Source organism: Hemicordylus capensis, chromosome 1, assembly GCF_027244095.1.
Source record: "Hemicordylus capensis ecotype Gifberg chromosome 1, rHemCap1.1.pri, whole genome shotgun sequence".
NCBI lineage: Eukaryota > Metazoa > Chordata > Lepidosauria > Squamata > Cordylidae > Hemicordylus > Hemicordylus capensis.
The window spans coordinates 60,983,467-61,011,231 of record NC_069657.1 but is presented as its reverse complement, the minus strand read 5'-3'; the positions used below and the strand labels follow the sequence as shown (position 1 = coordinate 61,011,231).

Sequence of the window (27,765 nt, the reverse complement as noted above, 5' to 3'; positions counted from 1 at the left end):
CCACCCACCACCACCACCTCTGTCTATGTTGTCTTCACCTCGGATAAAGTACAAAGTATTCTTTCCCTCAACACACACACCCTGGCTTAGGATAGGGAATGCCCCTTTACTTTACAAGTATGTTGTTAAGTATACTTTACAAGTATATCCACAAACTGGTTCAGACTGGTTCTTTTAGGCCAGGGCCTGTCGGGTTCAAACTTGGACTGGCACCCCCTCCCCTCTCTTTGAGGGGCTGGGGCAGGTCCAAACTCGGACCAGCTGAATCGGTCCTGTTTGATTCAAGCCACAGTTTGAATCGAGCTGGCTTGCACATCCCTAGGTGAGTTATCTAACAAATTCTTAACTTTTATTTTTTGAGTTTGTGCTTCATTTTCTAAGCAGTGGGCAGCAGCTGAACAAAGAATCAACCCTTCCAGTAGCCAGATTTTGGCCAGGTCAGGCTCAGAGGGAATTAATCAATAAACTAGAAATCAATAATTTCTACAGTGTGCCCTAGATCATATCCTGAGCCATGCAGAGCCATAATAACTATTAATTAATTGGTAGTATCCTGCATGATGTAGTGGGCTGTCATTGGTGGTCTATGAAGGATTCGAAGGGTGCAAGACAGAGGTGCCTTAGCTACCACCCTCACATTTATCTCCACTCCAGGGAGGACAATATTCCTCCCTCCCCTGGGTTCTGCTCAGCAGCAGATGCCTCAAGTTATGACCTCCCTATCTTATACCTCATTGCCTGTAATAGTGGTTTTGATAAAGGCTTCTATTTTGCGAATTCCTTTGTGAATTCCTTAAATAGAAAAGCAGCCCAAAAATCTTAAGAAAAGTAAAGAGACCCTGGGTCGTCAATCTTGCAACCTTATTTTCTAGTGTTATGAGTACAGTGAAAAGTAGTAGTATATTATCTTGTTGGTAATCTTAACAACCATTGAAAGCCTATATCCAGTACTGATTAATGATGTCAGTCACACCCTGGTACTGCTTTGTGACAGTTATCTGATCAGTCGAGGGCTTCAACCTAAGCATAAGTACTTGGAAGTAGGTACCATTCAAATCAATACAATTTACTTGCAGATAAATGTGGTTAGTATTTGACTATAAAATAAATAAGCTAACCAGCTGAGCTTCACATGAATCATTTGGCTAGGTCTGCAGCCAAAGTCCATAACTTTCTGGTGCTTCTATGGGTTTAAGGCAACTCAGATGGTGTCTGATCTTTCTTAGGGAAAAATCAATAAATCCCTGGATTTTATATAATTTTTTTGTTTTTAAAAAACCAGCAGAGATTTGACTTTTAACAAATAAATTTTTAAATTATATTTTTGGTTCCATCTATTTTAGTTCTATATGTGGTTTTCTAAGAATTTATAATTTATTGTATCTTTCCTTTTATTCTTTGTAGTACACAAGCCAATGCTTAAAGTTGGAACATCTCAGTCACATATGTATTAAGTTTCTCCAAGTTGCTCAGAGTGGAATACATAGGGGTCTTATTTTATTTAATCTTATTTCTTTAAAACATTTATATCCTGCCTTGCCAAAATTTAAGGCAGGAGTAATCTAAACATATACCTGAAAGCATAAATCTAAAACAGCAAAAGTAGCAGCTGGTAGTTCAGTTCCCCAGCAATAAATTGCATTCAATGTGAGATAAGGAATCAAAAGCTGGGATTAAACAGGCCACAGTTTTATTGAAAGAACATACACAGGCACGACCCTTTGAACAATGGCCTTTTGTATCACTTGACCTGCTAACCTGTGACCATCCATAGTGGTGGTCGAAGCACAGCAGAGAGCAGACCAGCAGACCCCTCCTCTGTAAACTACTCTTGTAGCAACGTGTGTAGGTCCTGTTACCAGAATCCCTGTTTTGAGCTCTCTGGCACCTTAAGAGTTTAATTTCACAAGGGATCTTTGCTTATCCATATTAAGAGCTGCCATTTTCCTGCACAACAGGAATGGTATAGTTTGTTAGTTACACCAGTTATGAACTGTTGTAGAATTTTTTTTTTAATTCAGACTATAATTTCAACTTTTTTAATGCCTAGAGATACTGTTGTAGTTCCTTTCCAATCACAGTGTCTGTTATAGTCCCCCAGCTCAATTATTTGGTTACCTATTTAGAGATTTAGCCTACCTATGATTTTGACAATGACAACGATGATGATTGAAGCACCCTCCAAGTACATGGTGGTTCACAAAGAATGAGAGGACAGGTCCGTGCCCCAAAGAATTTATGATCTAGATATTGACTTGAGACAACAGGGCAAGGGCTTAAATATGAGTGACATATTGGATGTGCAAGCCAGCTCGATTATCTATCTATCTATCTATCTATCTATCTATCTATCTATCTATCTATCTATCTATCTATCTATCTATCTAGTGGAGCTAAATATTCTCTAAAAAGATTATTTACTCAAAACTTGAAGCTGTGGAGTCAAAAAGGGAGATGAGATTCCTCCTACTGGCTGCCAATACCCATTTCATTATGGCAGTATCAGCAGTCCTCCCAGCAGCTGCCAGGCACCATTTTTACTTTTTTTTAACAACATTTTTACAACATTTTTACATTTTAAGTCCCCCTCAGGACAACATTATATCATCATCAGAATCAGAGCTGCAGCATCCACCAGTATTTTTTGCCACCTCTGCTTTTGGAAATTTCATTTCGCCACCTGCAAATGGGGTGGCACAATTAGGGGGGCCATTTTGCTCAGCCCTGATATAAATGAACTAGAGGGGAAATGCAGTTTTGAGGGCATATTGAGTCAAATGTGAATGCCCACTGAACTCTCTCAGCCCATCAGGTAATGGGTACTGACAACATTATTCCTTCCCATCCATTTGGTGCAAAGCTTTCCACATGTAACAGTATAGGAAGTGCTCTAGATTGAGTCCCTTGAGTGGTGGATAGGCAACTGTGGATATAATAATGTGAAACTGCCAGAACTTGCTTATGAAGAAAAGAAAAGAAATATTGACTTTTACTTTTCCATCCAGGACATTACTGTGACAATGTATTTATTTTGACATTAAATGACATTTCATTGAGATATCTCAGTGAAATGACTACACATGATGATATGATTATTTGATACAATTTTCACTTCATTTCAACTGAAAAATTTGACATTTCAGTATTGGGACTCAAAATATTTTGGAAACAGCTTCAGTATTCTGTTTAGATTAAGAATGGAAGATAACATTCAGATAAAAATAATTGGCCTTCACAATAGCCCTGGCAAACATTTCTAAAGAATCTAACCAATAGGAATACTACTGAATTGATCTTGATGTGGTAATTCAACTTGATTAGCCCTATTGAAATACGGTTATGATGAAGACAGAAGTGGTTTGTGGACCTCATATTTCTCTTGTCCCAACCTCTTCTTTATGATTGCTTTAACCTTTCCAGAGCTTTTAGCATGCATAACTTTTGAGGGGGAAACTTTGGAAAGCTTTGCATGATAATCCCGGGTGACAGTCTACTTGGGCTACTGATCAGGCAGGTGAAGCTCAGAGACTTTAAAATTGTTATTATTCAGTGCAGCTGTGGGAAGTTGCAATCCAGATCGGAATCTCACATGAGGCAGAGAGGGCACTTCTTTCTGGCTAATGAACTGCACAACATATTGGAGATGAACTTCCAGTGCATCGACCTTTTGCACCTACTGTCCAAATGACCACTAGGCGCATTGGGAGTAGAGACAGTCAGTCAGGGTCTCCCTATCTGTCTCTACTCTATGACCCCTGAACTGACTCTGCAGCACTTCCTGTGCTGAGTCACAATCCTTCCTTTCCTCCTAGATAGCAGATGGAACATCTCTCTCTCCTTACCTATCCATTATGTAGTCCTTTAGATTAGAGATAGGTCTTTCCTATCTAAGTGTATTTAACCAATAAATATTTAGTATTTAGTCATACAAATATCTCCATGTCTTTTCTCTAAATAGCTGCAATATCCAAACCATTCTCTGCTACCTACTCTGTAACTGGAGTGTGTGCTCATTCCTTAGTGCTCTGCTGTTTTACCTATTGTGGGTAAAAATCAACAAACTCTAACACAACATTCGTCTGCCTTTTAACAGAACGCGTGCACAGTTGCACAAGAGTACTCTTGCACACAGGTACAAACACACAGGTATGTAGTGGCCATCTATCATGCAAGTGCATTTGCACAGTTCTAGCATTTTGTACAAAAGCGCTCTTGCATAACTGCATGCATGTTCTGTTCCAAGGCAGAGGGAATGTTGCACAGTGTGCAAGCCTCTGTGTTTTTCTTATCTCATGTGTTTTCTTCTCCAAGTTGCTTTTTGCTCTGTGATAAACAAGGTACAAGTACTCATACCTTTTCACCAATGGGGCAAAAAAGGGCTTATGGCAGGTGAGTTTGATAAGAAAAGCACCCCATATAAGATTTCCAATCATATGAAATGAACTTTATGCAGCATATAAAAGGGCAGATGAGGCACATCATTCTACTTGCACATCAGATTGGGCATAACTACGGGTGATCAAATGTGTTCAAAGAACACAAACCTCTTGCCTCCTGGGGCTCCCAAGGACCCCTCACTTGTTGTCCCCCACTGCCTGCCCCCTGCTAGGGATGCGCACAAAATTGGTGTGGCCTGTTTAGTTCAAATTCAAACCCAATTCGAAACAGGGTGGGTAGGTTCTGTTTTGGTTTTGCTTGAACCTCCCTTTGGTTTGGTTTGAATTTGAACCCAACTTGAACTGGTTCTAAAAGGCTCTACATAGGGTATAATGTGGACACAAACTGGCCCATTATTCCCTATGCAGAGCACCTAGGGGCAACCTAACCTGGGGTGGGTGGTAGGCACCCATCAAACCCAAAAACAATTTGGTGGGTGGTAGGCACCCACCAAACCCAAAAACAATTGGACACTCCTGTGATTTTAGATTGTTTTTTGAAGGTTTTTCATTTTCTTTGCATTTTCCCCATAGGGAATATTGGGGATTTGAGGATACCCCAACTGCCCCCCTGGGGGTGCCTGGGCACCAAAGTGCAACAGTGCAACTCAGAATTATGGGGTGCCTACCACCCACCCTGGGGTGCCTACCACCCACCTAACCCAAAAACAATCGGACATGCCTGCAATTTTAGATTATTTTTTGAAGGTTTTTCTCTTTTTTTGCATTTCCCCCATAGGGAATAATGGGGATTTGAGGATGCCCCAACTGTCCCCCTGGGGTTGCCTAGGCACCAAAGTGCAACAGTGCAACTCAGAATTCACAGCAGTTAAGGTCACACACTGTTCTACTTATGAATGGGGGAGGAACTATTCATTGCATTGCAACAGGCTAAAATCTTTTTTAAAATTATAAAAAAAACACCCATAAAACCCACCGGCTTGGGGCTCCTGGGGGGAGTTGAGGCCACACCTGCCTTGCACCCAAACCCACTTTGGTGCCCAGGCACCCCCAGGGGGTCAGTTGGGGCATCCTTAAATCCCCATTATTCCCTATGGGGAAAATGCAAAAAATTGAAAAAGCTTCAAAAAATAATCTAAAGTTTCCAATTGCTTCGGGGTTCAGTGGGTGTTAGGAATCCCATGATGCCTACCACCCACCCTGGGTTCATGCCCCTAGGTGCTCTTCATAGGGAATAATGGGCCAGTTTGAGTCCCCATTATGCCCTATGGGGAAAATGCAACCCCCCCCCAAATCATTAAAAATCACAGGCGTGTCCAATTGCTTTGGGGTTTGGGTGGTAATTGGCACCCATGGGTGCCTACCACCCCAACCCAGTTTTGGAGGCTTGAACCAGCAAACCAATTTGAACTTGTTTGAATAGAACCCGGCTCTGTTTGGTTCGAACTTTGGTTCGTATTGCCAATTCAATGGCCTGTTTGGTTCAATTTTGAACCTTCAAACTGAACTGGTTTGAATTTGAACTGGTTCGAATTCAAACCTGTTTGCATATCCCTACCCCCTGCTCCCACTGCATTTATTCATTTATTGAACACAGGTCTCCTCCTCTGACCTCATAATGCCACTGATATCAGAGTTCCTTGAAGCTACCAGTTTTGTCCCATGAAGATGAAACCAATCTTACAGATGGAGGGCTGGAATACAAAGAGCTACTTTAGGCACATAGAGAAGCTTTGGCCTGCCAAGTGGAATATTTGATATTCCCACTTGAACAGCAGAACACCAGGCCATATCAAAATTTCCATTTAGGCTTCACTTCACTGATAAAGAAACACAAACCAAAGGAACCTTTGGGTACATGGGACTACTTGAGTATTTCTTTAGATCTCTGCCATATATATCTTACATAAGCAAATCCAAACTATGTTACATGATGTAATTGCCTCTTTTTTTAAAAAAAAAATCAACCAATTCCAAACACAGCCTACAGAGGTAAAGGTTTTGATGGGGGCTAAACAGGAAGAACTGTTTAGCTGTTTGATGGGTGATCGTCAGTGTGCAGTCAAGCTGAATAACTGACACCCAGGAACACTTCTCCATGGTGAAAAATGTCCGCAGGCAGTACTTTGTGGAGGAGTGTCACAGCGTGACAGAAAGTGCTGGACATATAATGCATCATCAGCATTCATGCTATGGACATGTCATGCAGGTGGATAGGAATCATCGGGGTGTGGTAAATGTAAGTGTGCCAATGACATCTGAGTGGTATTAGATGGATAGAAGGCAAGCGGAAAGACAAAAAAGCCCCCAAATGGAAGAAAACAGCTTTCACCACTAAATGGAAATTGCTTTGAATGCTGCAGTGCAACATTGACTCTGACAGCCTGATTCCACAGCAGAACGAACTTGAGGAAGATATTGGTCAGAGTGTTTTTCCTTGCAAGTGGTTAAATGTGGTTGATTTTCCTCTGACAAGATCAATCAGCGCTCTTGCGGCAAAATAAGCCCACATTAGATAATATTTTCTGGAAGGCAGGTGAAAATTAATTGAAAACTCAAGGTTTTTGTCTGCGTGTGTCTGTCTTTATATATGAAATAATGAACCATGTGGGTGAAAATGAATGTGTACCCTCTTCGTTGAACTAAGGGCTACATTATTTAATATATGAAAATAATATTTCATGAAACAAAGATGTATGCTACCTGTATATGTTATAAATTTCCTTTAATGACTGCAATATATCAAAAAGCTGATGCCTGCAGTTTTAGAAACAAGTTTGAATTATATACCAGTTTTCTTACAAACCTCTCCAGTTTAAAATTTCATCTTATATTGAAACTTTTTTCATTTAGTGTCCCATGAATCCAAGTATAAAATACACATTTTTAACTTCCGTTCTGATGTTGCTCTTGCATTTCAATACATACTGTTCGCAGCACACTATATGGAAATATGACTGACCCTTCTGCTGACACTTCCACATGGTTTGTAATCCAACCCACATGTATACCAGTTTGAGAACCAGACTTCTGTAATGGTTGGAACAATATGAAACTAGGACTGGGTAGATTCATCATCCTGTTATGAAAGTCACTCAGAGGTCAACATTTTGACTATAGGTGCATGCATGCTTCTAACAATAGCACATGCGCAGTGCCAGCCTCCCTGTTTCACAAGGATAGGTGCTCCTTGCAAGTCTCCCCTTTCTCTGGAAGTATTCTTTTGAAAGCAGAAACATGGTCCTGAGGGCATACAGCCTTCAGGGATGTGTTTCATGGACCAAAGACCAAATTTGGAGCAAGGGAAAAGCTGAGAAAATCTCACCCTCTTGCATGAGAGCCCATCCTTGGGAAGTACGTGTTTTTGTTAGAAGCACACACATGCCATTAATCAGGATGTTGGCCAGCAATTTTGGGCCAGTGTCTATTTGTCAGTCTAACCTTTCTCTCAGGATTATTGTGATGATAAAATGATGGGGGAAAGAAGCTTGGAGAAATACATAACAATGTACTAGTGTGTGGCATGTATTAGGATGCCTATAGATTTACATAATTTTAGCACTGAACTCATTGTGGAAGTGCACTCACTACATTCTTGGCACATGTGCATTTGATTTTTCTTGCCTCAGTGCAGAGTTTTGCATTTGCTTCTGCTGTTATCTCATTTTGTTCATTTCAGTCTGGTTTTCCATTCTGCCAAGGTCATTTTGAATATCATTTCTGTCTTCTGAGCTATCAAATTCTACAAATATGATGAGGATTCCATCCACAGCTTCATCTAAGATAGTAGGTGCCCTGTGGCACCTACTCAAAACCCCTCCAGTTTAATGAGGAGCCACTGATGAGTGCTCTCCCACCTCCAGCCAGTTGGTAATCCACCTGACAATATTATCATGTTGCATGCATTTGGCTAGATCGCTAACCAAAATATCATAGTGGACTTAGTCAAATCAAGGTAAATTGTGTCAGCTGAATTCCTGCACTCCCATAAGACATGAAGCCAATAAAAAGAGGACAACATGGTCTGGCAGAATTTATTCTGACAAATCCATGCTGGCTTCTGTTAACCCCTGCATTGTAATCACAATGCGTACAGAATCAGATCTGACTGCTTTATAATCTGTTCTGTCTGCTCCTGTATCAAAGTCATAGTTTCCTGCATAGTAAACCATGTTACAGTGGATGCGTGGAGAATTTGGCACTGGGATGCTACTTTTGATGCCATACCCCTACTCAGTATAATATATCCTTAATTACAAACACACACACACACACACACTCACTTTATTTTAAGTACACACAGTGCTTAGTGGCTTAGTGGCTTTCTTGTTCCCACCAGTATGAAAACGGGCTGCCTCCCTGAGGACTAAATTGTATGCCTAGGATAATTCTGAGGGAAATTTGGTCGGACTTTGTTCTGATTTAGCAGCTGCTTAGGGGAAGGTTGAATAGTGGTTTTGCTCTTTAAAATATTCTTGGCATCTAGACATAAAAGCTTGGCTATGGTCCCTCCTGAGCTATGTGCATCTGAGAAAGTTTTGCCTGGAGGTAGATCATCAGCTTCTGCTCTGAGTTGTAATTTTGCCAGGATCATACTGTTGGATATTAGCTCAATTGGGTCAGATACTCAAGTGTACCATGTCTGTGCTTGTGAACATCTGTCTAGAACTAGCACTTCAGAAAAGCATTTCACAGATTGGATGTTTTCCATTGACTGGAATTAGCAGTACACTAATCTAAAATAAATTAATTACGGCTCATGACCCTTCACCGATATGATTGTTCAACTGCAAGCCACCTACCTACATGGACTCCCCCTCCCCCTGCATCAGCCAGACAACTCAAAGCTGCAAAGACAAGCAGCTGCATACATGCGGTTATCTGATGCTCTCTGGAGGGCTGTAGGTCCATTAACCAATGAGTGGTCTGCACTCATCCGTGTATGTGTGTGCTGTTTTCCCACCTTTAACAGAGAGAACACAGGCTATGTACTTGATTGGTAAATGATCGAGAGACATTTTTATGACTATGGTGAGAGAGCAGCACCATCTATTTTATTATTTACCAGACTTAGGAGTTTGTGTGCCAGATAGCATAACTTAATGGTGAACAGACTGCAGTGCTTTGGGACATGTGCCATTTCTCTCAGTAAAAACTTACCACATTCGGTTAGCTGCAGCAGAAATGGAGTAATGCAGCCACCTAGTATATTTTGAGATAGCCCCTTCTTGCTCAAAGGGCACTCCAAATTTCAAAAGTCATCCTTTTCATTGACAAAATGTTGCACTGCACACCAGTCAGGTTTAGCTAATAGCTAAACACAGCGCTATTTATGATGGGAAAGATTACTGCATGTAAGCAACGTGGTCGGGATTGTACATCTTGTAATTCTTCCTGATATATTTTAGTGGCTTATGGGTATATCCTGGAACCTTGAAGCTCCAATAAAAATGTTTATTCTTCTTTTTATAACCATTATCTCATTTACTGCAAATACGAGTATAGAAAAGCTGTTAATGAAATTGCCAGAAAGTGGGGAAACTATACAGTACAATATTGTGGTTCTTGTATGGCTTTAGACTTTCAGTGATCATGGAAAATGTCCAAAACATCCAACTGTTCAACAGGAGTGATTGTCATTTGCTGAGGATTTCCACGGTTGTGGGGTTATATGGAGAACACCTTGACCATGATCAGGCTTCAGTAAACCCAGTTGCCACCTTGCCAGTGGCCATAACTCTTCCCTCTCTTTTTGAATGAAACACCCCTTGTCACTGCTAGATGGAAGTTGAGAAAAATAGGACTGGATTTGGGGGAGAGAGGAAGCTGTCTGTGTTCTCTAGTTATGTGATGTGTCCTCCTACAAAAGACCAATAGGAGGTATAGAGATGCCATCACTCCTTTTCTTATGGGCAATTTGGGGAAGGGAAGGGAAGGGAAGGAGGCGGGGCTTCTTGGGTTGCAGCAAGGATGGAAGCAGCAGGAGCGATTTTGCTCCATTTTGTGCATGCAGATGTGTGCACACACACACATCTGTTTGTCCTCCCCTGCATGTTTAGTACATCAAGATGCTTGCCTTTCCTGTGTGTGCCATTCTCTCTTGCCAAGTTGTGCTGCATGCTGGCCTCAGCCAGCACCTAGGACATCACATCAGCAGATTGGCAGAAGGTGCTGGAAAGCTGCTTGCAGGGTGGGTTAGTGGGCTTCATGCTTAGTCTTCCCTTCCAGGCAGTCCTTACCTTCCCCATTTCCATTCCAAATGTATACACCAGAGAGAAAACACAAAAGCAAAACAAGTAGCTCAAATGCCTTCATAGGAAGTCAAATGTAAACCGAGTACCAAAAGGTTTCTTCATCTGAACTTCTCTGTATTGTATGAGAAATGGGGTTCTGTGCAGCAAAATTAAAAACAAACAGATTTTGCACCAATCTCTCTCCATGTTCCAAGGACAATTAAAGAAAGAAAGATCAAAAAAAGATCTAAGAACAGATTTACTTTTGGCAACAAAGTTTGACAGAGAAGTAGAATGGACTTATTTTGAGGAGCGGGGGGAAAATCCACATTTTTTGCTGATGAGAATCTGATAAGAAACAGATTCTTGCTGGACTTGTTGTGGCATAAATTACCCAGACATAGGTACAGGGTCTGGGTAAATGCAAAAAATGAAGAACCTCTGGCAGGAGAATTGGAGAGCTAGGGGAGGAGTAAAGCAGTATTTCTGCTTTGGAATAAAGCAGTATTTCTACCTAATGGTGCAGCGAGGAAGTAACTTGCCTAGGGAGCAAGAGGTTGCTGGTTCGAATCCCCGCTGGTATGTTTCCTAGACTATAGGAAACACCTATATCAGGCAGCAGCAATATAGGAAGATGCTGAAACGCATCATCTCATACTGCGCAGGAGATGGCAATGGTAAAGCCCTCCTGTATTCTACCAAAGAAAACCACATGGCTCTGTGGTTGCCAGGAGTCGACACCGATTTGAAGGCACAAATTTAAAGCAGTATTTTAACTGTGAAGAGCTGCTGGGTGGGAAAAACTAAAATGAGATTTTATTGAGAGAGGAAGGCACCTGTATTTCTTAGTTGTATATGGTACAGGTGCTAAGGAGGTGGAGGCAGTGTTCAATTTCTAAATAAAAAGTACATGAACTCAGGCTTATGGAGGAGCAATGCCATCCATATATTAGTCCTTCTCCCAAATTCTGTGTGAGAAGTGGTAGGCTGCACATGCTCAGATGAATTTTTTTGGTTTTATATTCCCTGGCAGATGGAAATTAATCATTGCTACCAAGCCTAGTCAAAAATTACTGGACTCCTGGAAGAGGCATTGTTTTTGGATGAAAGTTTGATTCATATGTTTGGAGTATGTGTGTTTGAAGTGGGTGGAGTGGTGTTGGGGATTGATACTTGGTTAGGAAGCCAAGCTGATATTTGTGACCTTGCCAATGATCCAGATCCTCATGTGACTTGCAATTCTCTTTTAAACATAGAACAGATTTCATTGGACACTTTGAAGCACTATCATTGGGTACAGGCCAAGCCCATTAGATAAAAGCAAATGTAATTTTGCCATTGACTTCAGTGATATGTGGACTACACCAATAAGCTGCCATCAACGGAGCATTTTCTTAGAATAGGCCCTATATAAGAGACTTCAAAGTTAATCTAAATGGTGTGAATAATTTTCAGGTTCAAATAGCTCATCCATGTATTTATTGGTTTATTTATTCATTTACATTTATAAACCACCCTTCTTCCTTGAACCCCAGGGCAGTGAACAACAAATCAATCAACAACACATTAATGAAAAACAAAAATGTCATAAAAATACAACTAAAAAAATAAACCAGCTACAAAGCCATGAAAAAAGGTGGTACCCACTTGACTGAAAAAAGCCATTTTCAATCACCACTTCAATCACTTCTTAAAGAGTGAAGGAGCCACGAAGATATTCCTGAGAGCAAGCTCTACAATATGCGGACAATCACCAAGAAGGCCCTATCACACATGCTTGAGAACTCTGGAGTCATCATTATGAAAGTACAAGAAGGGCTACAATTCACTTTCTTTTCAAAACCAAAGTGCCTAGGATGGTTAAGCAAGAAAACATATAAAAGAAAGTTCATCAATTTATTGGTTGATCATTATCATAGGTGATGTGGTCTTACAATTAAGATGGGGATAGGAGGCACTGCTTTGCAGTGGTTCTGCTCCTTTCTCATAGGCAGATTCCAGTTGGTGGAGCTTGGTGATGGTTGCTCTTCGAAATGGGATCTATTATATGGAGTCTCCTCAGGGCTCCATTCTGTCACCAGTGCTTTTTAGTAAGTAAGTAAGTAAGTAAGTAAGTAAGTAAGTAAGTAAATGTATTATGGTCCTTAGACCAGCTTAATATTTAAAATGTTTTTTAACATCTACATGAAACTGCTGGGTGAGGTCATCAGGAGATTTGGTGCAGGGTGTTCTCAGTATGCTGATGACACCCAAATCTATTTCTCCTTATCACCACCACCACCACCACCATCATCATCATCAGGAAATGGCATTCACTCCCTAAATGCCTGCCTATGGGCAGTAATGGGCTGGATGAGGGGCAAAGAATTGAAGCTGAATCCAAGCAAAACAGAGGTGCTCATTGTGGGGGATCGGAATTTAAGGGATGAGTTAGATCTTCCTGTCCTTGATGGTGTTACAGTCCCCCAGAAGATACACAGCTTGGGAGTGCTCTTGTATCTCAGGTGGGGGCTATGGCCAGGAGTGTTTTTCATAAACTTCGGTTGATTTGACAGCTGTATCCATTACTTGAAGAGAACGATCTCAAAACAGTGGTGCATCAGCTGGTAACCTCCTGGATTGACTATTGCAATGGGTTCTACATGGGGCTGCCTTTGTACATAGTTCAGAAACTTCAGTTAATTCAAAATGCAGCAGCCAGACTGGTCTCTGGGGTAACTTGGAGAGACCATATTATGCCTGTTTTAAAACAGTTGCACTGGCTGCCAATGTGTTTTTGAGCAAAATACAAAGTGCTGGTTGTTTTCTTTATAGCCCTGAAAGACTTGGGTCCAGGCTACCTACACTTCTGTATGATTGCCATCGCACATTGAGGTCCTCTGGAGAGCTCCGTCTCCAGTTACCACCGGTGTGTCTCGGGGTGACTTGGAACCGGGCCTTCTCTGTAGCTACTCCTGCCCTATCGAATGCACTCCTGGCAGATATCTGCAGTTTAGGCTCACTGTTGGCCTTTAAGAGAGCCCTACAAACTTACTTGTTTGACCCGGCTGTCTAAAGTTTTTAAATGGTTTTTAATATTTTAATTAGTTTTAAATGGTTTTGAATTGTTTAAAAATTGTTTTTATATTGTTTTAAGCAGTATATTTTAAACTGTATTTGGTTTTATGTCTCTTTAAACTTGTGCCCCACCCAGAGCCTTTGGATGGGGTGGAATATAAATGTAATAAATAAATAAATAATCACGCTTGCTCAGATGAAGCCAACACAAGCGACACCCTTAAGGTGAATGGTTATGGATGTCCATGCGCAGAGGTAGTGAACCTCTGGACACCTGATACTGGGGAAAACTCACAGACATCATTACTGATCTGCTTGTGTCCTTTCCCAAGGCAGCTGGTTGGCCACTGTTGGGAAACAAATGCTGAATTAAATGGATCTTTAGTTTGATGTAGATAATCAGTTCTTACTTTCTTATGATGGTTTGACAAAGCACTAAAAAGGTAATTATTCAGAACTGTTAACCTTCCCTTTTGTTTCAGTTACAACTGAACACTGAAGATGAACTGTAATTTGAAATGACTGTGCCCCTTTTGAAGCATCTCTGCTCCATTAGGACCTTTTCAGTATACTTAGAAATACTGTCCATTTCTGCCTGAGACGTGGAAGAAAGGGGTAGATAAAACATTGCCAGGAAGACAGCATTTTTTCCTCATTGTGACACAGACACATAATTATTTACACCCAGTTATCTCTTTAACTGCACAATCTCTCCCCCCCCCCACTTTATTCTAAACACAAGTTTGGAATTAGCCAGATTGTTATTAAAGACTAACTTTCCAAAAGGTTGGAAGAAAGAGTTATCTTGTTTGTCTTCGCATTTGCTAAACTTAGCTTCTTTCTTAATGATGGGGCATAATAGAGCAACAACACAGAGGGAGAGCTTGAATTAATGAAGTGGGAATGATGAATTAGCCATTCATCCAAAGCTTCCTTTTGGTTGGGAAAACAAAGACCTGTGTGTGTGAGCTGTTCTCTGGGCAGCTGGATGATAGGTCAAGGCAATGACATGTCTATACTAAGGATGAGTCCCTTCCAATGGCAAGAAGGAATGCCATAATATGAGTCAGCTTTGTGTGTCCAGATGCTACCATTACTCATTTATTTGGGACAGAGTGCTAGTATATTGCATAGGAGGTTATATTCACAGTCTTCCAGCCATGACACAACTTTGTGAAACTAAAAGAGCTGGCATTTCCCCCCTCTTTAGGTTGAAAGCACTAGAAAAACCACAGAATATTAAACAAGTTGTGCGAAATTGACCTCAGACCAGGAGTAGGCCACCTTGGCTCTCCAGCTGTTGTTGAACTACAACTCCCATCATCTCCAGCCACAAGAAATTGAGACTTGTAGCTGGAAAGCCAAGGTTGCCTACACTCGTCACAGACTGACATCATTAACTGTCGCCACACTTCTCCTCAGATACTCTTCAAGGGCAATTCCCATGCATCTCAAGATCAAAGCATGTTCCTGAGCATCAGAATAATCTAAGGATGTATTTATTTACTTAAAATATTTCTATCCTGCCGCCCTCCGGCCTACTGCTGCTTGAGGCGGTTTATAATAATAATAAAAAGCATAAAATACACAATTAAAAGAATAAAAGAAAATAAAACATGATAGGATGGGGCTGACAGATTTCTGCAGTCACCAGGCAGCTATCCCTAATGCTGCCCATCCCCTACTTTGCAATGGTTTACCTGGGCAGAGATATCTGGGAGTGAATATTCCAAGGCTTGGTCTTTTCAACCTTTCCTGGAAATCTCCTAGAAGGACCCTAAACTTTGTCTGAAAAAGCTTAGAAAAACCATGATAATTACAAGGTGAGCTGGAGAGCTTACCCATCCCTAAAACACAGTAATCAAATCCAAAGTCAAGTTTGGGAGCATGATTGTAAAAATAAATACAAAATTTAAAATTTACAGTTTGAAAAACTTGGGGAGAAAGTTATCTCAAGATGAGGGGTGACCCTACAAAATCCTGCCAGAAAATAAAATACAAAGTAATTATTTAGCCACATTAACTAATGCTGCTTCTTCAGATCAATGCTTTTATACATTTGTAATATAAATACTTGACTCTGTATTTGAAGAAAATTGGTTTTTCAATTATTCAAAGGCATCTCTGCAAGTTAGATACATTATTTGTGATTTATTTGCTGTCAACTGTTGTATGAATCTTTTGATATACATATCTTTATTTTTGCAGCTGTCAGCATGCAAGTGAAATACAGCCAATGGGCTCCCTTCTCTGATGTGGTTATCTAAATTGAAACCAATAAGCAGAAGAGGATTTGCCCCTCGGTTACGTATTTGATGAAAAAAGAAACACCTATGTGGATTTTTGAACAGGAATAATTGAGGGACCAAACGGGTCAGTCTCTTATTAATGAGATACAAACCTTTTCAACTCAGAGCTTCTCAGCTAACCCGAAGCAGGTCAGTAGGTAGGAACCAAAAGTCATTAACATCTGACAGTTGTTCGGTGACCTGTGTAAAATGAGTTGATACTCTCAGTCCAGTACATAAAACACTAGAATAATTGGTGTTAATTCACACCCTTGTTGGCAGTCTCAGCACAGAGGCCAAAGATTGAATTGGCATGAAAATTAAGCTACCCGATCAGCCACAGAGGTCTCTCCAGGTCGTGGCTGAACTGCATTAGCTGGCTTGAATCGTGGTATTTGTACCAACACTGCCTCAGCCGAAGGGACACTGTGAAAAAGCCATGGGCTTTCATCATAGTCTTCTGTAAGTAAGGTATCCAGGAGAATCACAACGTTTACTAAAAAGTGCCCACGTTTTCTTTGGAAAAAATTAGCTAAGTATAGGCAAGACTTATGAAGGGCTAATGCTGACCTTCTCAGACGTGCAGATTATCAGTGTTAATATTCATACAGAATTGTTAATCTACTGCCTAGCTGGGAAGCTATAAAGAGCACCATGCAAGTGGATGATGGTGGGTGGCAAGACTGACAGACTGAGTAATTAACATTAAGTGTGTTATGATCCAATGTCAACTTCTAGTCCATAAGTTGTGATTTCAGTGTCTGTTGCTAGCATGATACTGATACATCCATTACAGTAACCTGTTTTTAATCTAATGCATGATTAATATTTAGCACCAGGGATGTCTGGGCCTTTCATTCCTGCTTGCACATAAGAATAATGTCTGCAATTAAACCGGAGAGCCCTAGGCCTCCACCTTGAAACTCAACTATGTTTGCACTGTCCACGGGCTGAGAAACAGATTGGAAAACCTTAATAACTTCTGCATGTGCATCCATCCTGAAAAAGAGGAAGGCTTAATAGGTTTTTAACACAGCACCCACAATGATATTTAAACTGAGAGCATTCTCCACTTTCCTAAAAGTGGGAGCTATGACTGCAGGGGGAAAGGAAACCCAAGGAAGGCTGTGTGTCTTAATTTTATAAGGACATTTGTTGCAGAGTAATGGTAAAAACTGGTGCTGAGAGAATTATAGGTTAACGAAGATCAGTGAGCTGTTCATGTGCAAATTTCTTTTGATTCATAGGAACAACAGATCCTTGAGTCCAGCCAGATATCCATACACCCAAGGCAGCACATGAATCCAAACAACTTCATTACAGTCTGAATCTGTGCCCATCAATGAACTATATGAGAATCTGCAATGGCACCAGTTTTGTGAACTTCTTTCTTTCTGTTGCTGTTTCCTGTCCAAAAATAAGTGGTATCCTTCCTGTTGCCAGGCAACTGCTATAGAGAGTGAAGTAGGAAGAATGTGCTAGAGAGAAAGGAAGGAGTTGAGACTAAAGAGGCTAAACTTCCACTCTTGTTTTTGTGAATGTCTTATTCTTTCTCTCGGACATCTGATAGCTTTGATAATACTCCTTTCCTACATTAGTATCATCACCAAATCCATTTTCATTTGGACTAGGTATGTCCTATGTTTTTCCTGTTGGTTGAACTAATAAAATCAGCATGTGCTTTAGTTAAAAATTGGTTCCAGCTCTGACTTTAAGAACTGCATTTAGCTAACAAACCAATAGGGAACATATGATCAATCATATAGATATTTGTCCAGGTTAGGTGTCTCTGTTAATTTTTCCCAATTGCCCCCATACTACTTCTGGTAGGATTTGCTATCATTAAATGCAATAATGACCTAGAAGTGAAAAATTGGTCTCACCATTGTAATTTTGACAACAAAAAAATTATTCAAGTGGATGAGACAGCCAAGGGGTTTTTTTAGTCATCGACTGTTCATATGGAAGCCACACAGATGTTCATGAAAAATGCTAGTCTTCAAAATGTTGAGCAGAAAATATTTCCTAAAAACAGAGAGAAAATTATTTCCTTTCTTGCCCATTATGTCAAATAATTCATACCCTAATGGACTATTCTTGTGGTTTACTGAGATAAAGAACCATGGCATATAACTTGAAATGCAGTTCTATGGTAAGAGATAACTTCATTGTCCTTTATATTTTCTCCATTGAAATGTACATCTTCCATGTTCTTATGCTGGGAGATTGCCATGCACATGACATTTACTATTTATGATGGATTTCTCAAGAGGAATCTGGGTTATGCTACCTCTGTGCTAATCACTATGTTGTGGTTAATCACCACTGCCAATTAAAATGCATTAGCAAGGATGGTTTCCAAGAGCTACATTCTAGATGTGTTAATGAACAATTAAAATAAGAAGTATGGCTCTTATTTGGGATACGTTTTATTTTGTCATTGTCTTAATATTTTATGCATGTCTCTTTCTTTGAATTTATAGCCTGCCACGTTCTGAAGGCTCAAGGCTGAGAACAATAAACATATAATATAATAACAATACACATATAATATTCAATTCCAATTCTAACTGAGATCCAGACTCCAAAGGAATTTATTCCAACTGTAACCTAGAATACTGCAAGAATTTTATTTCCCAAATTCCCTATCAGTATTTCCCTGGCTTTCAAACCACAAGTGTCTTTAAGGCTTTTAAAAGATGCTCAAGCCCAAGCACTTTCAGGCTTAGTAGACAGTTCCCACAATGCTCTTGCTACAGAATTTGCTCTCTTAAAGTTGAGTTTCTAAGGGTGAACATAATGCCTAAAAGATGGAGAGGAAGGCTCATATATAGGGTTGTAAGACACATGTGGGTGCTTACTCTGGCAAAATAACCTGGGTGGGAAGACAGCAAAGGATTGGAAGGAGGAACTACTCAGCCTGTGGCCTTTGAGATACTGTCAAGGGCAGCTAGGCAGGTCTTGTTATCTTTACCTACTAGGCAGTTTCCTTGTGTTCCTTGTAGCAGAGGATCAGATGTGTGGTCTGTTCTTTTCCCGGCTGGTCCGAAGGTAGTGGGTTATTTCAATTGATTGTTCACAGTCAGTTATTATTATTATATATTTATTATTATTTATTCGATTTCTATACCGCCATTCCAAAAATGGCTCAGGGCAGTTTACACAGAGAAATAATAAATAAATAAGATGGATCCCTGTACCCAAAGGGCTCACAATCTAAAAGAAACAAAAGATAGACACCAGCTGCAACAGTCACTGGAGGTACTGTGCTGGGGGTGGATAGGGCCAGTTACTCTCCCCCTGCTAAATAAAGAGAATCACCATGTTAAAAGGTGCCTCTTTGCCAAGTTAGCAGGGGTTACAGATTGATATGTTCTTTTCCCATGGGGCCCCATGAAGAGTGATGAGGTGGAGGCCAGATCATAACAGGCCAGAGGTGCAGAACCTCAGAGAGCTATGACAAAGTACCTTGTGCCTGAAGGATCCAGAGCTCACCTTGGGCATTGAATGCTCTGAGGCTTAGATCCCCTTTTACATTTGCCCTTATGTTTCCTAGGTTCCACCTCTGCTGTCTGGAGAAAGACGTGTTTTAAAGGGGCAGTCCTCTGTCCTGGAGCCTTGTATGCCTCTTTCTTTCCAGCAAGCCTCTCCTGGCTCACTGCCTATGCTGGTGAATGGCACAAGGGAGAGTAAGGTCTTTGGTATAGTTGGGTCTGGTACTTTAAGGGAGTCAAACACAGGGGCTGAGGCTCTGAGTGTTCCTGTTCCTAGGCTCTTGAGTGTTGACTCTAGGTCTGGCTCTAGTACCAGTCTCACTGGCCCTTCCTCTTCAGATTCGGAATCTGAATAGTTGTTTGGTGTGAGGGGCATGACAGTGACACAGTGGACAAAAAAAAGAAAGAAAAAGGGTGCCTGCTGGAAAAGCAGCTCTGCCGCCAGCACCACTTGCTTAAAGTATAACAAGATTTTAAAGAGCTTAATGAAAACAAATGGTGTTCCTAATGGCATATGCCAGTCGTTTCATTCAGACCTCCATTTGTTATTGCAAGCATTTACTTCAAAACAAGGATTCTGTTCATTTTCTGTTTGTTCCAAAACACACACACACACACACACACACACACACACACACACACACACACAGAGGGATTTAGGGATCCCTCCATGTCTGGATGCCATGGCTATTCAGGAAAGAACCTTGTCTTTAAAATGTGCTTATACATGCAAGGTATTATTCATTCACATGACTGGTAGAGAAACATATGTAAATGGGCATTACCTGTATAAATGCAGCAAGAGTATCCATGATCATGGCTACTCAAACTACTGTCAGACATGCAGAAATCTCTGCCGAATATATCCACATACATCAGATTTCACGTGTCCCTTTACATCATCACATAGGAGTGGAGAAGGATTTCAGAAATGGCAGCGTTCAGAAACTTACCATCTCCCCAGTTTTGCAATGGCAAGCATATTGCAATCCAGTCAAAATCCTTTTGAATGTCAGCTTAGCTCCTAAATAAGCTTTGTGCCATTCAGAGCTGTCCCTCCCGCATCACTCCCTTCTGTGCACCCCTCATTGCTTCTGTAGGGAAAGGGAAGGGCCTGAGCAGCTTGCAAGCGGATTAGGATAGGAAGTCTCTAGGCCTCATTGTACTCCTCTTGATATTCCCAGGAGTCTGATGAGGTCTGAAGCTCAAAATGGGATAAGTTCTGAAGTGAGCTAATTTTGGCCTTATCTGAATCATGCCCAAATTAATTTCAAACTCAGATCGTGAATTTCCCAAGAATGATTTATTTATACATATGTGTATTCCACCCAAAACTTGTGTCTCTGCATATATGAAAAGAACAGGTACAGAATTACTTCATAAAACAACCCTCAGTGTTTTAGGCAAAACTGATTTAAGCTATATATTGACTAATAATACTTGAGATTGTCATGATAGGTCCTATTATTATTTTAAATGTGCTATAGAATTAGAAAATGAGCAGGTTATATACAACATATGTAATATGAATTTACTGAATCATGACATAGCACTAATAAGAAACTATGAAGCACTGTTAGCAAGAATTCAATACATTGGGGGCATTTCTTTAAAAAAAAAAGTTCTTCCCAGAGGAATGCATGTGGAAAAGGTTATACTAAAATGGAAAATTCACTGGGGTTTTTCAGGAAAGATTCATGAGCAAGAGAGTAGCTCTCTGCTCACAGATCATTCTTGTAAAAGCCATTTGCTGTCTGTATTTTCCACACGTATGCTGCAGACATTCCTCCTTGGAGGAATGAAAACGTGTTACACTAGAACTGGCTCTGGATTTTCTGTCCGACAAGTTTTAATTCCCAAATGCTAGTAAAGCACATCACACAAGTGGACGCAAATGTTTCAGGATCATTAAGGCTGCTAATTTTTTCCTAATGAATTACAATTACAGAATCACCTGTGCTGAATTCTTTTTGTGCTGATCCACCATGAAGATTTATTAGACCCTAACAATCCTCATTGTTTAGCTTTGACAAAACCACTTGGTGCTTGAAGGTGATCTGGCACCTGTGCTGTTAGCCTTTGGTTATAACATATGTACCACATCGTGGTGGTGGTGGTGGTGGTGGTGGGGAGGTAGTACTTGTAGAACCAACATGTACAAGGTTTGCATTTAGCTTTCCTTCTAGAGGAGAAAGAATGTCAAACATATGCTGTTTGAGACAATCTCTACGATTATGCACTACTGGCCATTTGCCCATATGTCGTACTGAGTATGCTACTATTTTATGCTCCATTACTTTAATATCTCTGGGCTTAAGCTAATGCCACTGCCTGCCATAGGCCTGTCTTCAAACAGAGTTGCCTGCAGGCAGAACTTCTCTGTAACATAATGCACATTCTAACGAATAATCCAAGAGCAGTTCCACAGCTCATAGATCTTTTTGGCTGCCAAAATTGACCCTGGATGTTAACATAGTCTTGACGTTTGGTTTTAAGCTCCTTTCAGGTTACAAGGTGGATCTGTCCAAAGTCTGATAAACAGAAGGTCAGGCATATGCCAGTATTGTATAAATCCTTCCTCTTGGGCTCAGCCAGCCCTTAAGATTTTTCAGTCTTTGAAGCAGAACAATGCTCTGAGTCTAATATGCAGAACAATGCTCTGAGTATAGTATGTAGTCCTTGCATACTTTGCCCCCCGCCCAAGAAGTTTCTGACTGCTTCATCGGGATTTTCCATAAATAAATGTTATACATGCAAAAAATAACAACAAACCAGCCAGTGCCATCACTGAGAGTGACAAGGAGGGCAGTGATTCAACCAGTGTGGGGCAAAGCCTGCATAGTGCACCTGTACAGAAACGTGCAGGATCCTCTGCTGGCAAAAAACACAGTAACAATGATGGTGCAGGTGCACCAGTTAATGCCAATGAATGTCATTACAGGCTTTTCACCAGATAAATTAGAGATTTATGCTCCCCTCTGCTTTCATCTCTCCCCCAACTCATAATGATTGGTGGTTGCTGTAGATCTCATGTCTTCATAGGTTCCTCAAATTGGGCCAAATCTCCTTTGAATTGAATCAAACACCAAAGTCGCACACAGGTCTAATATTTAGAGCAACCATGGGAAAGCTTTAAGGTGTGAAATCACATAATGTGTAATTTCCCCAGAACAGCACTAGCGCGAGTATAATGGAAGTATTGTATAGTGCTAGCAAAAGTGATTAGGGTTTGATGTAATCTGAAAACATCCCTCAGTACAACTCTGGGATTATTTTTTCCAGGTCAACAAATTACACCAAATAAGTGAAGCATGGTAACAGCTACAGCCTATTCGCTTGTTGTTTGTCACATTAGCACTGAGGATAACCCATTATTTATTATTATTACTATTATTAACATTTATATCCCACTTTTCCTCTAAGGAGCCCAGAGCAGTGTACATGGTTATGTTTATTCTCACAACCCCCCTGTGTGGTAGGTTAGACTGAGAGATAAGTGACTGGCCCAGAGTAACCCAATGAGTTCGGGAGAGGAGGGAGGCCAGCAGCGGCCCGGGTTCTGCCACTGCTGCAGCCCGCCAGCCCCGCTCCCTGCATCTGACATCAGATGCAGGGCGTGGGTTAGCTCCCAAATGGGGCTCAGGGGCCCTGCTGGGTAGTTAAATTGTCCAGTGCTGCATTTGTAGCACGGCCAGGAGTGGCTCTTTAAAAGGCAGAGAGAGTTGCTCCGGCCGTGCTGGGATTGCCCCATTTGGGAGCTAAATCACTCTCCCCGCATCTGACGTCAAACGTGGGGTGTGTGTCTGGGGCATGAGGCATAGCACCTGAGGGGGGAGGCAGGTTCTTTGAACCCATCCGCTCAATGGTGGCTCCGTCCCTGAATGAGTTTCATAGCTGAACAGGGATTTGAGGATGACTCTCCTCGGTCTAGTTCAACACTCTAACCACTATACCACACTGGTTCTCTGATGCACCTGATGCAATGGACTCTGAAATACAAAACATCATGCCACAATAATTCTGGTGGTCTTCAAGATGGTACAAGACCCTTTGCTGTTTTTGCCTTTAGCCAATCAAACTACATGTGAGACGAAAAGTATCATAATGCTTGAATCTCACTTTCTTTCTTTTTAAAACAGCAGCTGTGTAGGATGATGGGCAAGATAGAGACCATGCATGTGTGTGGAGGTAACCCTTCCTTCCACACAGTGATCTTGATGAAAATGTCCCCTGTCATTTTACCACCCAGACATCTTAGGGTCTTGTATGGGTTTGCAGCTGCTGCATATGCTGCAGGATTTAGTTTCATCACACCCTCTTCAGCACTTAGTTGGGATTTTATTATCCATAAACAGGGATTTACATTTGGCACAGAGCAGATTGAGCTAACTGTAACATCTTTCCTGTATGTTTTTTAGATAGTCACATTACTTCTGCGCCTCTTGTCATTTTGTAATGGATGCATGTGAGAAGTACCTCGTTAATCATTTTTCATCCATTGCTACCAGAATTGTGTGGAAGTGTTTGAAGACCACCACCTGATTGCATGCTACATTCCTTTCCGATCACAGGGTAAACCAACTGTTCATAGTTCAGGAGATGCACTTCCCAGATGATTATACAGTGCCTATTAAAAAGGATTTTCAGTCTTAAAATGAGTCTTATAATTAATCCCAAAATAATAATTTAGTTCTGTTTTCTCTCAGCTGCATAGATCCCCTGTTGTTCCACAAAAGATCACAATGTACTACTCCAAATAATGTTTATGTCTTATTACTGAGCGCACCAAGTTGTGTGTGGCCATGATGCTGCCTAGGCTGCACAGATGTGGTTCAGGATTTCAGTGAACTGTGCATGGGGAAGATGTGCAGTAATTAAAATCAGCATCAAAATGCCACACCACCACCCCCACAGTCCACAATAGGTTCCAAATAACTGCCACAGCCTTGATTTCCATATTTTGGAATAAGCACAAGCTGGGCATACCCAAGCAAACCAAATCTGGGAAACTGTATGGAAGGAGTATCATATTAGGTGATAGCTGGGATGCTGACTAAGAATTAGAGAGAGCTGAGACAGTAGCTGGATTCCAAACTGGACCCAATGGGAGGAAACATCTGATGGAAGCAGGGTGAAGTGAGGCAAAGGAAAGCAATTGCAGGCCAAAAAAAAAAAAAAGACTTCCTGGGCAGTCCATTACTAAACTTTGTTGTTTCAGACTCTGTCATAATCATGCACAGATTACTGAAAGGAACTGGAAAGGAAACACTGGCTGAACATAATCTCAAGTGGCGATGATGGGAAGAGGGAGGTCTTGCAGCTGGCTCCACATGCAGCTGAGGAGTACGATGCAAGAAATGGACACAACAGGTCCCAGCAGTGTAAAGAGAGATCTGCATGACTTCATTTGTTCAATGGGATCTGCTGGCTCTACTGTGATTTAATATCCCAAACTGCTATATTTAGGCAGACAGGTGTTCTAGCTGTAGGCCTGTGCACCACCAGAAATAGCAGATTAATACCAATCTGATAATGACTTGGGGGGAAATATTGGGGAGGCCATACACTCCCTCCTGAATTTAAGGCATACTCTCCTTAAAGTCCAGGTCTGGTTTTTAAGGACTGCACCCACAAAATTGAGGGGTGGGGGAGGTAACCCCCAAGAAGCAACCACTGGGTCAGTGGGTGCTTCCTAGAGGGTTTTCTTGGTCTCCACCCCTCGATTTTGGGGTGTGGCAGCTGGCTTGGAAAGAAAGCTTCTCCAAGATGCAGAGCTGGATTTATTCTGATTTTCCTATGGGAATTAAAAAGGATTTCTGATAGGGTAACAGAGATTTTAGTCAGAATTCCAATTACTGGGGCTCTCTGCTGTCATACCAGAAATCCTTCTGATAATGCCTGATAGTGAGCATTTCAGTCCAATATTCCTATTAGATCAGCACAGCTCTTTCTAGTAGAACAAAATTGGTATTAAAAACTGTGGTGTTAAAGCATAGGTGGATAACATACAAGAGGCCAAGGTGGATAATATGGACATGGCACAGCAGTGATTCTGAATAGTTCAATGAACCTCGAGACTGTGTGAGGTTTGGCCAGATAAAATCCCTGTAGAAAACAAGCTATTATTTGGTTGTATTGGATTGGATTTCCTTTGCAATGCTATATGACTGTAGATTAACTACATTTTATATCAAATTATGACAGTAAACAGTTGTGTCTACTTTGAACAAAGCTGTTCTTACTATATAGTTTTCCTTACCCGTAAATATCTAGCATCGATACATTCCATTCACATATACTACCGATGCATAGAGATAGTAGAAACAAATCTCCAAACATTAAGTTGCTCTCCACAGTGTGGGACCAAAGTTGCCTGATTATCTAGGTAGTACAGCTCACCCAGCATCAGTTTCCAGGGCAAGGTAATTACAATGTTTATGTAGGCAGAGAGAGTCAGCAACTGGAAAATTGCTGTGCGGCAGCACAGGACCAGGGGCAGGGAAAGAGAGCAGAGAACAGGAGTTAAAGATAAAAGAGGCATGATCAACAGGCCTGAGCTAAGCCCAAATTGCACCTGACACCCCCTCACACCCACCCCTTCCCCTGGCAGTGTGTTGAGTGTGCCACTCCTTCTCCCGCCCTCCACTGGTGTGCCTGCACAGCATGCTTCCCCACCTAGACAGGCCGATTTCAGGCTTCCGTGCAGGCCTGTCTGCCTCATTTGGGAGGGAGGCGGGGCGAGGAAGGGACTCTTTCGCCGCCTTCTCTCCAACTCCATCCCTCCCTCCTGCAGCGAGTCAGTGGCGGTGAGTGCTTGAATGCTCTGGGGCAGCGAGCTCCTGCCCCAGAGCAGCCATGGCCCATTCCCATAGTTTGGGAGGCAGGAGAACTCTCGCTGCCGTCTTGCTAAGCCACCACTCAGTGGAGGTTTTAAAAGTTTTTTTTAAAAGACAAGCCCCACCACTAGGTGGCCATGTCCCACCCCGCTCAGCGCCCTCAGAGTCCCCATTCCAATTTCAGCCAGCGCAATGTTGGCAACCCTACCACCACCACCAGCAGAAAGAGAGTGGCTTTCCTTCTGTCATAAGAGCACAAGAACATAAGAACAGCTCTGATGGATCAGGCAAAAGGCCCATCTAGTCCAGCACCCCTGTTTCAACAAGTGGCCCACCAGATGCCACTGGGAGCCTACAGGCAGGAGTTGAGGGTATGCCCTCGCTCCTGCTGTTACTCCCCCGCAACTGGTACTCAGAGGCATCCTGCCTCTGAGGCTGGAGGTGGCCTCTATTCTGTTTTTATAGTTTTCATTTTAATTGTTACTGGTTTAAATTGTTTTTATTCCGTTGCAAACCACCCTGAGCCATTTTTGGAAGGGTGGTATATAAATCAAATAAATAAATAAATAAATAAATAAATATAGCCCTCTGACTAGTCGCCGTTGATAGACCTCTCCTCCATGAAGTTATCCAAACCCCTCTTAAAGCCATCCAGATTGTTGGCTGTCACCACATCTTGTGGCAGAGAATTCCACAAGTTGATCATGTGTTCTGTGAAAAAGTACCTCAGTTCGTTGGTCCTAAATTTCCTGGCAATCAATTTCATGGGATGACCCCTGGTTCTAGTGTTATGTGAAAGGGAGAAGAATTTCTCTCTATCCACTTTCTCCATACCATGCATGATTTTATAGACCTCTATCATGTCTCTCCGCAATCGTCGTCTTTCTAAACTAAATAGCCCCAGGTGTTGTAGCTTTGCCTCATAAGAAAGGTGCTTTAGGCCCCTGAACATCTTGCTTGCCCCCTTCTGCACCTTTTCCAGTTCTACAATGTCCTTTTTTAGATGTGGTGACCATAATTGTATGTAGTACTCGAGGTGTGACTGCACCATAGATTTGTATAAGGGCATTAAAATACTAGCAGTTCTATTTTTAATCCCCTTCCTAATGATCCCTAGCATGGAATTGGACTTTTTCACAGCTGCCACACATTGAGTCAACACTTTCAATGAGCTGTCCACCATGACCCTAAGATCCCTCTCCTGGTCAGCCACCAACAGCTCAGATCCCATCAATGTATATTTGAAGATGGGGTTTTTCGTCCCAGTGTGCATCACTTTACACTTGCCAACACTGAGCTGCATTTGCCATTTTGTTGCCCACTCCCCCAGTTTGGAGAGATCCTTTTGGAGTGCCTCACAATCTGTTTTGGATTTCACTACCCTAAAGAGTATAATCTGCAAATTTGGCCACCTCACTGCTTACCTCTACTTCTAGATCATTCATGAATAAATTAAAAAG

The 27,765-nt window shown here is 41.5% G+C and overlaps 1 long non-coding RNA gene across 2 annotated transcripts; it reads left to right on the top strand.

Annotated features, from left to right (window-relative positions):
* The first annotated feature begins 12,194 nt into the window (after positions 1-12,194).
* On the top strand, positions 12,195-18,378 carry LOC128345918 (uncharacterized). 2 transcript variants are annotated; one of them, XR_008316704.1, is made up of 3 exons: positions 12,195-12,720; positions 15,896-16,125; positions 17,223-18,378. It is a non-coding gene; the product is annotated as an uncharacterized LOC128345918 (long non-coding RNA). The 2 variants fall into 2 exon arrangements; XR_008316700.1 differs by having other exon boundaries at positions 12,195-12,728.
* The last annotated feature ends 9,387 nt before the right edge of the window (positions 18,379-27,765 follow it).